Source organism: Engystomops pustulosus, chromosome 8 (genome assembly GCF_040894005.1).
Source record: "Engystomops pustulosus chromosome 8, aEngPut4.maternal, whole genome shotgun sequence".
NCBI lineage: Eukaryota > Metazoa > Chordata > Amphibia > Anura > Leptodactylidae > Engystomops > Engystomops pustulosus.
In genome coordinates this window covers 30,639,585-30,652,221 of record NC_092418.1, presented here as the reverse complement: position 1 = coordinate 30,652,221, position 12,637 = coordinate 30,639,585, and positions in this window count along the sequence as shown.

Genomic DNA, 12,637 nt, shown 5'->3' with positions numbered 1-12,637 from the left:
ATTAACAGCTATGGAGACCCTCATTTGCATAGCCTTTTTTGTAAAAAAAACAAGATCATAAAAAGCTGAAAGAAGAGCAGATCCTGCCAGAGGGGGCACACATCAGAATGTCAGTGCTTGGTTTACTATCCTTCATCCTGGTGGTAGATGTTCTTTAATAGTCCCTTTTACCTTCTTCTGGATCAACAGATGATTATAGGTTGGACATGATGGACCTAAATCTTTATGCAGCATTTGATACTTTATAGGTTGTGTATGGCAGATCAGTTACATTCATTTTAATGACGGCACACTGCAGTACCAGATACAATCTGTGGCCAAGGGTGGAGCTATTTCTTCAAAGTTATGTCCCTCAATCAATAAACCTTATTATACTGTACACCTGTACACTCATCATATGTCCAAAAATGCTTCGTTCTCCACTTATCCGGCTCTTAATCACCAACCCTTCCTAAATTTTTTTTACTCACGCTGAAATCGTTGCTGAATGCATGTTGTTCTCTAAATTGAATGTGGGCTTACTGCAATATTAAGTGGCATATATCAGTAGGAGTCTTCGGAGATGGAGCTTCTGGAGGGAAAAGCAGAACTGGACACAGTGAATGCTGCAGATAATAGTAGGTTTTGTTTCCCATCCCAAGTTATGGGCATCAATACCATTCATTACTTTTCTGTAATATCCCATGAGATGATTTGCTGCTTTTCAGTGAGTAAGAAAGAGTTATGGAATATATGATAGGTCTATCAGGGGAATGGCTGGCTATATACTTGGGGGCATTTGCTGGCTGGCTATATATGGGAGGCAAGGGGCTGGCTATATACTTTGGGGCATGGGTAGGCTGGCTATATACGAGGGGCAGAAGGCTGTCTGGCTATATACTGGGGGTAAGGGGCTGGCTATATACTGAGTGCATGAACTGGCTGGCTATATACTGGGGCTGGCAATATACTAAGGGGAGGGGCTGCTGGCTACATACTGGGGAAAGCTAGCTATATACTAGGGACATGGGCTGGCTGGATATATACTGGAGTAAAAGCTAGCTATATACAAGGGGCTGCTGGCTATATACTGGGTGGCATGGGCTGGCTGGCTATATACTGGGTGCATGAACTGGCTATTTACTGGGTGGCATGGGCTGGCTGGCTATATACTGGGTGCATGAACTGGCTGGCTATATGCAGGGGGCAGGGTGTTGGCTGCCTATATACTGAGGGGCAGCTGGCTAAATACTGGAGGGAAGGGGTCTGAATAGATACTGAGGGCAGGGAACTGGCTGGTTATGTACTAGAGAACGCTACCATCATGAAATAGGGGGGACGCATAGGAAAGGGAGAAAGAAGAAAAAGAGGGAAAGGGACAGGGGAACCACAGGTTATGGTGAGCATGAAAAATAAGGTATGATAACCATAATCACTACGTATACAAATTCAGAGTCTAGGGCGATGCTAGAACTTATATCCAGTCTAAGGAGAAAGTTGTTGGGTTCTGTTCAGATTTGGTGAGGTCAAGGTTTCCAATCATTATCAAAGTTCTCCATTCTGTGCGATCTAGAAGCTTCAATGCGATATGAATTCTTGGTGCTCTATCCTGTTATTAGCTTGAGTCGGTTTATCTCCCAAAAGAAGCAGAGAGGCCAACATTGGACCACAGTTCTGCAACAATTGGACAGGACCCCCACATGCCAGTGACTACCCGGAGAGCAACAACCAGGAAAACAGGGAAAGACCTGATGTAATCTAGATTGGACCTGATAGGGGCGCTTCAATAATTTAAGGGATGTCTCTGTTAAAGAAACTTGGTTGCCACCTCTTGACAGAGTATCGTTATTTTAATTTTTTTTAAATAAAGTTTTATTTTGCCAAAAAAATGTATTAAAACCTTTCTATCAATGTTTGGTATCATTCTGGTATCAAAATGTAAAATTCCAAAAACTATGGTGGGCTTTCTGTTTCTGGGAAATTGGAGTTAAAATAAGTTACTCAATTATCAGGGTATGTAACATATGGGTGACCCTTTTAGGGTCTTGTACTTACCCTGTTAAAGTGTGCTATAAGTGGTCAGTGCCTGATCAGAGGGGGTCAGTATGATGACATGTGTATTAATAAACAGCCATGCAAAAAGTGACTCGCCTTTCAAGTATTGACGGCACTTCCTTATTATTAGCACTGTTTTATTGATCAAAAACTGAAAACTAAGAGCTGTAGGGTGGGAGGCATAAATAAAGAATCATGAAGAACTGTGAAATGGAAATATTTTCTATGAAGAGTCCAGTGCAACTCATGACATCAATCATGTGCCCATAAAGCACCCAATAGTTTACTAGGGCACCCAGCAGCACTAAATTTGGAGACTATGCACACGTTAATCTATAGACCACACATATATATTCCTGCAATTAATCTGACAGTTACCTGCAGTGACTAAACTGCATATATAAAAATATATACCGGCATTGAGTATGCTGCACACACAAATGTATACCAGCAAAGAATATACCACACAACTAAATATATACAAGCAGTGAATATAAAGCAACAATTAAGGTTCTACACACCAAGGCTACAATCAGGTGAGTTATACATTTCCTGTGTAACACAATTGTAGCTATCGTCTTTTCTCTCTGTGATAGCTTGGCCTGTACTTGGGGTCTCCTCACAATTCTTTTGCATCGGGTGCATAATGTCATGACATTTCAATTCTATATATACCAGTATACCTCAGCTCCCCACTATGGTCCTGAAAATATCACTTTAAGTATAGTGCCTTCTGGATAACAACTGCCCACACTGTGCTCCTAAATAATATACATCCTCACAACTGATCATACTGTGCCTATGAAAAAAACATATCAAATAATACACTGTCACCCCTCAATATATCATAGTGTGTACATCATTAAAAATATATTTTACATAATAAATTCATACATACCGTGCATCCCTTATATTATTATGCAATGCAGCCCAAAATTAAATACACATACAGTTGTGCTCCCCCACCAAATGATTATATATACTGCATTCTTGATCTAAATTAATGTTTCATACAGTCGCCCAATTTATTCACAAGTCCCTAACATTTTATATACAGAAACTGCAGCCTCTAATTTATTTCCAAAGGCAGCACCACTTTATTTATTCATATGTAGCACCAGAACTTCCTCATGAATTCATACGTAGCACCAGAACTCCCTCAGGAATTCGTATGTAGCTCCAGAGCTCCCTCATGAATTCATATGTAGCACCAGAACTCTCTCATGCATTCATATGTAGCACCAGAACTCCCTCATGAAATCATATGTAGCACCAGAACTTCCTCATGAATGCATATGTAGCACCAGAAATCCCACATGAATGCATATGTAGCACCAGAACTCCCTCATGAATGCATATGTAGCACCAGAACTCCCTCATGAATTCATATGTAGCACCAGAACTCCCTCATGAATTCATATGTAGCACCAGAACCTCCTCATGAATGCATATGTAGCACCAGAACCTCCTCATGAATGCATATGTAGCAACAGAACTCCCTCGTGAATTAATATGTAGCACCAGAACTTCCTCATGAATGCATATGTAGCACCAGAACTCCCTCATGAATTCATATGTAGCACCAGAATTCCCTCATGAATTCATATGTAGCACCAGAATTCCATCATCAATGCATATGCAGCAACAGAACTCCCTCATGAATTCATATGTAGCACCAGAACTCCCTCATTAATTCATATGTAGCACCAGGCCAGCATTCCCAGACAAAAAAAATATTACTTACCTTACTGGCGGTCACTGCACCACCTGTGCTGTAGGGGGCAGATCTTTCTACAGCTGAGATATTGCTGTCCCGTCTAATTCCTGAGCTGAATAATACAGATTTGGAGGGCAGATTCTACGTGGGAATCACTGGCCTGGTTTTTTTGTTTTATTAAAGGGATTGATCACAATTAAAAACACTTGGTTTATTACAACAGCACCACGCTTCTGCTTTGGTTGTGTCTGGTATTGCAGTCAATGTGAATGGGGCTGACATGTAATACCACAACTAATAATAATAATTCTTTATTTATGTAGTGCACACAGATTACACAGCACTGCACAGAGCTTGCCAGATCAGTCCCTGTCCCCATGGGGCTCACAAGCTAATAAACCTACCAGTATATTTTGGAGTGTGGGAGGAAACCGGAGGACGCGGAGGAAACCCACCCAAACATGGAGATGCAACATCCCCCACCGGGGCCTAGCCTTTTCTTGGGGCCTGGAGACAGACGGGGCCCAGAATACCGGAGTGGCTGGCGGTTGCGGCCTAGGCGCGCTAGTGTCACGGTGCTTGGTATGGGGACTGGAGGGCTGTCCTACAGCCTGGAAGGTCTCCAGCAGGTGGTGTTGGCAAGAAATGATGAGTGAAAGGCTGTGGTACTGGTTCTTCCTGGGGCAACCCTTAGTGTCTGTAGTATGTGTCCCTGGTAGATAGATGGGGTGCCCTTGGTGGTGATACATATGTAGCAGGGACCAGACATAGGCAATGTTGTGCATTAAAGTAACTTACAGTTCTTTATTCAACCAACGGTAACAACGAGCCAAACGATTCTGTACAAAGGCAGATTACTGGAGTGATCTTGGAGAGGAACCTCAGGAGTTGGGTCACCAGCCTGGATGCAGGGGCAGGCTGGGATGTAGCTGTGTCCAATGCTGGAAGCTGCAGTTTTGTCCTGTTTGTCCTGGGTCACTCTGGGTGTAGTTGCTGAGGCCTAGGAGGCCTGTGTGCAGAGCATGTGCTCTGAGGTGGTGCTTGTCAGTCAGAAGCTGGGTTTGAACATATCTGCTCTCTTCAGAAGTTTCTGGAACTCTAACTCCTCCCCTGACTAAGGGTTTAGTTAAACCCTGGTCTGGTGGTCTCCTCCTCCAATCACACTCCAGTTCACAATTAAGTGCATTGAGGTATATCATTGGAAGAAAACATTAACATTCTTAACCCTTGCCTATCTAGGCAGTGTCTACCGCTGCTCAATTACCTCTATATGTACTGGGTAGTAAAAGGGCTTATTCGCAACTACTCCTCTGCCATGCGCATTGGCAGGGACGTTGCAGAGACAACATACAAACTCTTTGCAGGACCCCAGTGCTGCCACCGTGCTACCTCTAATCAATGACAAGTGTGCCACAGTATGGATGAAAGCGGCCATGTTTTATTGAATATGCTCATTGTGTCTTCCAGCTCCCCATTACCCCTATCTGGTAATTTGCAGTGTATAGCATTCATATTTTTCCAGGACAAGATGCTTACAGGCAGCTCCACATATCTTCTACTTTGTAATTTTTCCTCTGAAGCACCACACATGACAAGATGTCTTCTGCACCTCTTCCTCCACCATTGAGCTTCTTTGTAGATCTTCAAATACATGGTAATATCAAGTAGGTTGGGGGAAGCCTCTAAGCTGTCCTTCTGCACTTTGCCTTCTGTTGTCTGCAACATCTTGGTCCTTGCTTGATGAAATCAAGACGACAGCTCCAACAAACTTCCTACTCATCCCCAGAAGACCCATGTCCTGCAATGACAAGACGCTGTGTCCTCCAACCCTCAATGATCCATCATAATTACCCTCCAGTTCCTCAGGTAGACAGGACCCGGCCTAACAACCTCAAACAAGCCCAGTCCTTATAGACCAGCGGTCATGAACCTATGGCACAGGAGCCAGAGGTGGTCCTCTAAGCCCTTGTTGTAGGCATAAAGACCATACCCCTCAGCATGGAGTTTACCATACAGAACGTCCAATGGTCCTGAGGACATATATATAGTTACAAGCTGAGGTGGAGCGCGGAGCAATAAGTTACTGCTTTACTATAAAGAAGTGGGTTTTGGGTTACAATCTGGGTCTTGACCCGATTCTCCTAAAGCAGTGATGGCAAATCTTTTTTACACTGAGTGCCCAAACTACAACCAAAACCCACATTTTTTTTTCGCAAAGTGCCAATGCGACAATTTAAGCAGTAACTTATTACTCCCTGCTGTGGTTTAAATTGTATAGGCAGCTGAGGACACCAATACGATAGAAAGAAGGAGAAGAAGTTTGGATTATCATTGTAGTTTCCTTTTAGGGCAGTGGGCTGCCTAGGACTGCAAGAGAAGTTGAGTCCTGTCTGGAGAACCCTGCCCTGGGGTGATGGCCTGGGTGCCCATAGAGTGGGCTCTGAGTGCCACCTCTGGCACCCGTGCCATAGGTTCGCCACCACTGTCCTAAAGGTTCTCCATCATTGTTACACATATACAAAGCAAGATCTTCTGCTTGGCCTCCTCTTCTCATTGTCGTAGTCCTACTCGACGTAGACATGTCACACGTTACCGTCACCCAATGCACCCAATGATTGGAGACAAGGACACCGACGTCTTGAAGGAACCACAAGATAGAGATGACCAACCTAAGTACAACCTATGATGTCCACGTGATAGACCACGTCAGTAGGGGGGTACACCACGTATAGGTAGGTATAGCGTGGACTTTGCTTTCGCAGCTGAGGTGTGGAGTAAAACACTTGCCCTTTTATTACATTGCCAAATCTTAATGCCTTGTGCAACGGGTGTAAGCGTCCTGTCCATGGGGGAGAATGAGCCGCATTATATACAGGAGCCTAAGCATGAAATTCAATCATGCACATCTGTTGTGATGACCTTATCCGCACACACGGCGCTGATAAACGTCTTACATAAATTACAGCACCAGGGAAAAGGCCACCGCCAGGTACTGTACCGGCCTCCTGCCCGATAAACAGGATTTATGTTATGGAGGAGAACAGCTACAGGCACTTGGCCCGGATCCTCATTTTGTTATTTTAAGGGAACAGAGAAGAACAAACAAAACTCAAATGACAAAACTTAATCCTGGGGAGGAATCTAGTGCTGCTTCCCTCAGCAGGAAAAGTCTCCACACAATGGGGCACATTTACTTACCCGGTCCAGACGTGATCCCGCGGTGCGTTGTCCGACGAGGTTTCGGGTCCGGCGCAAATCATGAAGATTGTGCACCCGATTTCCTGCAGGTGTCGCTGCTGCGCAGAGGTCCGCCGGAGTTCACCTGCTTCTTCCCGGAGCATGTGAGTGCTTGATCTTGCGACACAAATTCTTTTTTAAATTCCGTGGTTTTTCCAAATCCATTGAGTTGTCCGATGGCCACGCCCCTCAATTTCTGTCACGTGAAAGCCGGCGCCGATGCGACACAATCCAATCACGTGCGCCAAAATCCCGGGGCAATTCGGCGCAAATCAGAAATATTTGGGAAACCAGACGACAGTGCGGCGTTCAGACCCTTAGTAAATTAGCCCCAATTAGAGTAAAACTATGGAGACCTCGAAATGTAAGAAAGTTGTCCGATACTATAGAAACTTTCCATGGGCCAGATCCTAGGAAAAAGTTGATGGGGGAGATTTATCAGAAGTGTCTGACATTAAATTGTTCTAGTTGCCCATGTAAAACCAATCAGAGCTCCGCTTTAATTTTATAAACAGCTGTGGGAAAATGAAAGCTGAGCTCTGATTGGTGTACATGGACAACTAGAGCAGTTCTGCTCTAAGAGACTTTAAGAGACTTATGATAAATCCCATGGATCCTTTTTGGCAGGTCTTATGTTTTACTACATCTCCAATGAGGTCATGCAGAGGCGTAAGAATTGATTGGACCCCTGGGCAAAGCGTTTTGCCTATTGTAGACCCTCTTCCCAACATTGTGTCGCAATGGGAGACATGATTTTCAAGGAAACCTACCATTTGTTTTCATGCATTGTGAACCAAACATACCTTGAGAATGCTGTAGCTACACTGATGCAGAAAAATACCTTGTTCAATCCCCGAAACGAGTAGTTTTGCATTAAAAAAACACCCAAAAAACACATTATAAAATTCAGGACATTGGGAAAGCTGGGTGCCTACTTAAACACATTACACAGAGCTCCTAGAACTGTCCAGACAGGACTAATTAACCTGAGCTGGATGACTTATACACAGCAGCTGGGGGATGGTGCAGCAATTGATTACTTCTGCCTGTCAGGGACAAAACAGTGATTACATCATTCTCTGTAGCAGTGTATAATTAGGGTAAGAGGAGAAGCACCGGGGCAGCCACAGGAGTGAGCCTCATTATCATAATGTAATAATAATTTTTTCAGCAAAACCACTCAAGATATGTTTTGGCATCAGTGTAGTTACAGCATTCTCAAGGTATGTTTGGTTCACAATGCATAGAATCAAATGGTAGGTTTCCTTTAAGCTAATTAGCATAGAGGGCTCTGGGCAGGCGGGTTCAGAGCCCCTCAGTGCTGTACCTTTACAGACTGCCATACTCTCACACTCCCTCAGCACTTCCCTCTGATTCTGCGTGGTATAATCTCACATGGTGGGATAAGTGAGGTGGTTAGCTCCTATACAGTGTAACAGCCACAATTCATTAGCATAATTTTAAAAGTTTATTATAGAAGGAAGGAGGTCACGGAAAACAAATATAAGAAGATTCCCACAGTCACAGTTCCTGGATCTATGAGTAAATGTCCCTGGTATCAAGCAGGATTTTGAGCATTTACATCTGTGCCTATGTACCATATACGGTATATTATTTTGGGTCTCACCTTTCAATACCGCGCATTACCACAAGACGGACACAGCGCTGTTTCAGGAAACACAGCAAATTCACTCTGCTAATCACAGACAACAGGGCCGGCACCAGCACTGGGCATACCCGGGCAAGTGCTGGACCGGGAGCTGCTGGAGGGGCCCACATAAGGCTGTATGTAGGGAATCCATAGAGCTGAGGGGGGCTGTATCTAAAAAAACCCATAGAGGGTAAGTGGGGCTTTAAACAGTGCCTACAAGTAGTATTCAACCCCCTGCAGATTTAGCAGGTTTGATAAGAAGCAAATAAGTTAGAGCCTTCAAACAAGAGCAGGATTTATTAACAGATGCATAAATCTTACAAACCAGAAAGTTATGTTGCTCAGTTAAATTTTAATCAATTTTAAACATAAAAGTGTGGGTCAATTATTATTCTACCCCTCAAACTACCAGAATTCTGTTTGGTTCCCCTAAAGTATTAAGAAGTAGTTCAGGCACAAAGAACAATGAGCTTCACATGTTTGGATTAATTATCTGTTTTTCCAGCCTTTTCTGACTATTTAAGACCCTCCCCAAACTTGTGAACAGCACTCATACATGGTCACCATGGGAAAGACAAAGGAGCATTCCAAGGCCATTAGAGACAAGATCGTGGAGGGTCACAAGGCTGCAAGGGGTACAAAACCCCTTCCAAGGAGTTGGGCCTACCTGTCTCCACTGTTGGGAGCATCATCCGTAAGTGGAAGGCTTATGGAACTACTGTTAGCCTTCACGGCCTGGACAGCCTTTGAAAGTTTCCTCCCGTGCTGAGGCCAGGCTTGTCAGAAGAGTCAAGGCTAACCCAAGGACAACAAGGGAGGAGCTCCGGGAAGATCTCATGGCAGTGGGGACATTGGTTTCAGTCAATACCATAAGTAACGTACTCCACCGCAATGGTCTCCGTTCCAGACGAGCACGTAAGGTACTTTTACTTTCAAAGCGTCATGTCAAGGCTCGTTTACAGTTTGCTCATGATCACTTGGAGGACTCTGAGACAGACTGGTTCAAGGTTCTCTGGTCTGATGAGACCAAGATCGAGATCTTTGGTGCCAACCACACACGTGACAAGGAGACTGGATGGCACTGCATACGACCCCAAGAATAACATCCCTACAGTCAAGCATGGTGGTGGCAGCATCATACTGTGGGGCTGCTTCTCAGCCAAGGGGCCTGGCCATCTGGTCCGCATCCATGGGAAGATGGATAGCACGGCCTACTTGGAGATTTTGGCCAAGAACCTCCGCTCCTCCATCAAGGATCTTAAGATGCGTCGTCATTTCATCTTCCAACAAGACAACGACCCAAAGCACACAGCCAGGTTAAGGCCTGGTTCAAGAGGGAAAGAATCAAGGTGTTGCAGTGGCCTAGTCAGTCTCCTGGCCTTAACCCAATTGAAAACTTGTGGAAGGAGCTCAATATTAAAAGTTAAATGAGTCACCCAAAGAACCTAGATAACTTGGAGAAGATCTGCATGGAGGAGTGGGCCAAGATAACTCCAGAGACCTGCGCCGGCCTGATCAGGTCTTATAAAAGACGATTATTAGCTGTAATTACAAACAAGGGTTATTCCACAAAATATTAAACCTAGGGGTTAAATAATAATTGACCCACAATTTTATGTTTAACATTTATTAAAATTTAACTGAGCAACATAACTTTTTGGTTTGTAAGATTTGTGCATCTGTTAATAAATCCTGCTCTTGTTTGAAGTTTGAAGGCTCTAACTTATTTGCTTCTTATCAAACCTGCTACATCTGCAGGGGGTTGAATACTACTTGTAGGCACAGTATAAAATATGATGTTTGGTATAATAAACTAGGGAATATTTTAGGGAACAGGAAATTTAGTTTACTGCAAAGGGGCCCACTAAGGTTCCGTCGCCCAGGGGCCTACTGAAACCTGGAGCTGACCCAGCAGACAACCCCTTTAACATTATTATTATTATTTATTTATTTTTAGGATTCACAATAAATAAGATGGGAATTGAACCAGAAAGGATAACAATCAGAATAGAAAACATATCCACACCATTACTTGTGTTTGTTATCCGATTATCTTACAATTTAATAGCCGAAAAGTACATTTATCTGCCCTCAAATAAGAAATCCACCAAGGACATTGCACCTGTTACCTGTGTATCCCACATTATCAGAGCTGGCAGCCTCACACACCTCCAATATTTGGTCACCAGCTCTGGAAGGAATGTAATGCTGCTGCCAAACTGTCCCACAGATATGGAAACTTTTATCCTCAGGTTAAAACATCAATGATTGTTTTTACACAGTCTTAAGAGGTTTAACAAGTTTTATGATTTTGTGTGAACCTCCCCTTTAAACAGCCTTTGTATGATGGAGTCGTTTTGTCTATACATGAGGTTTCGGGTCATTATGTGACTTGCAATCTTCATTTTCTAGCTGTGTAGTCTGTACCTGTAGCTTGCAGTTCCCTATGTACTGCTGGGAGGAGACCTAGCTGCTTTGACTCACTGACTCCTCCCCCTCATCATAGAGCTGTAATCTGATACCTCAGGAAGGAGCAAGATGGAATTCAGCAGAGTAAAAAGATTGAGGAAAAATGGGCGGGAGGATGAAATAAGCACTTCGCTCCGATCAGATGTATTAACCACTTAACGACCAGGCCCTTTTCATTTTTATATTTTCATTGTTCACTCACCACCTTCAAAAGTCTAGAACTTTATTTTTACATGTAAAGAGTCGTGTGAGGGCTTGTTTTCTGTGTAACAAATTGCACTTTGTAACAACGGTATTTAATATTCCATGTCGTGTGCTGGGAAGTGGTATTTAAAAAAAAAAAAAAAAAAAAAAAAAAAAAAGTGAGAAATGAGGTAAAGTTGGTGAAAATAAAAAATGCATTTGCGCCATTTTGTTTGGTTTTTACAGCTTTAACTGTGCACCCCAAAAGGCAGGTCTAGTTTATTCCTTGGGTCGGTACGATCAAAGGGAAACCAAGTTTATATAGGTTTTATTGTGTTTTAATACAATACAGGTTCTGTACAAAAAAATACAATAGGAGGTTCTGTACAAAAAAAAAAAAAAAAAATTCTTAGCTACGCCATCTTCCGGCGCAAATAACTTTTTCATACTTTGGTGTACAGAGCTGTGCAATGTGTCATTTTTTGGGGGTGATGAATTGACATTTTCTTTGCTACCTTTTTGGGGACTGTACAACCCATTGATCACTTTATAGATGTTGCAAAAAGGTTTAAAAAAAAAAAAGTGGCGTTTTGACGCTATTTTCCATTACGGGGTTCAAAGGGAATAACTTAATATATTTTAAAAGATCAGACATTATGGGACGCAAAGATATCTAACATGATTTTTACTGATAATTTTATAGCAGCTCTGGGGAAAGGAGGATGATTAGAATTAAGTTATTTTATTTTTAACCATTTTTCAGACCCCCTAGGGTTCTTTAACCATAAGTTGTCTGATTGATCCTGCCATATACTGCTATACTACAGTATTTTACACATGATCTATTACAATGTACCACTGGCACATTGTAACAGATGTTTAGAAATCTTATAAAGACCCAAGGCTGTCATGGCGTCAGATCATTGCTCCCCGATGATGTTGTGGGTGTTACTGGTGGGTGTTACTGGAGAGGTCTCTGTCAGTGAGCCCGCGCCATAAACCCACACTCAACATATAGATGCGTCACATGTGGGTATGGGGTTTATTTGCAGCTCCACGGCTATCACATCAGTTTTTTCTACCCTCTGAAAGTAGGAGCAGTGTTTAGGTGCTGCTAATGTTCAATTAGTTTCTCCAGTGAGGTCACTGCTCTTTTATGGACAGTTACATTACTGGAGACTTCCCAGAGTGTTTGCTCAGAGGAGGCCCAGGGATGGATGCATTACTGCAGAATCCGTACCCCATGAGGCATCATGGCCTTGGCTGACCGTGTCCACCGCTCAGTAAGAGGAAGCAGGATGTAAAGATGTAGCTAGTACCCCTCTCCATCATGTGGTGTATACTGG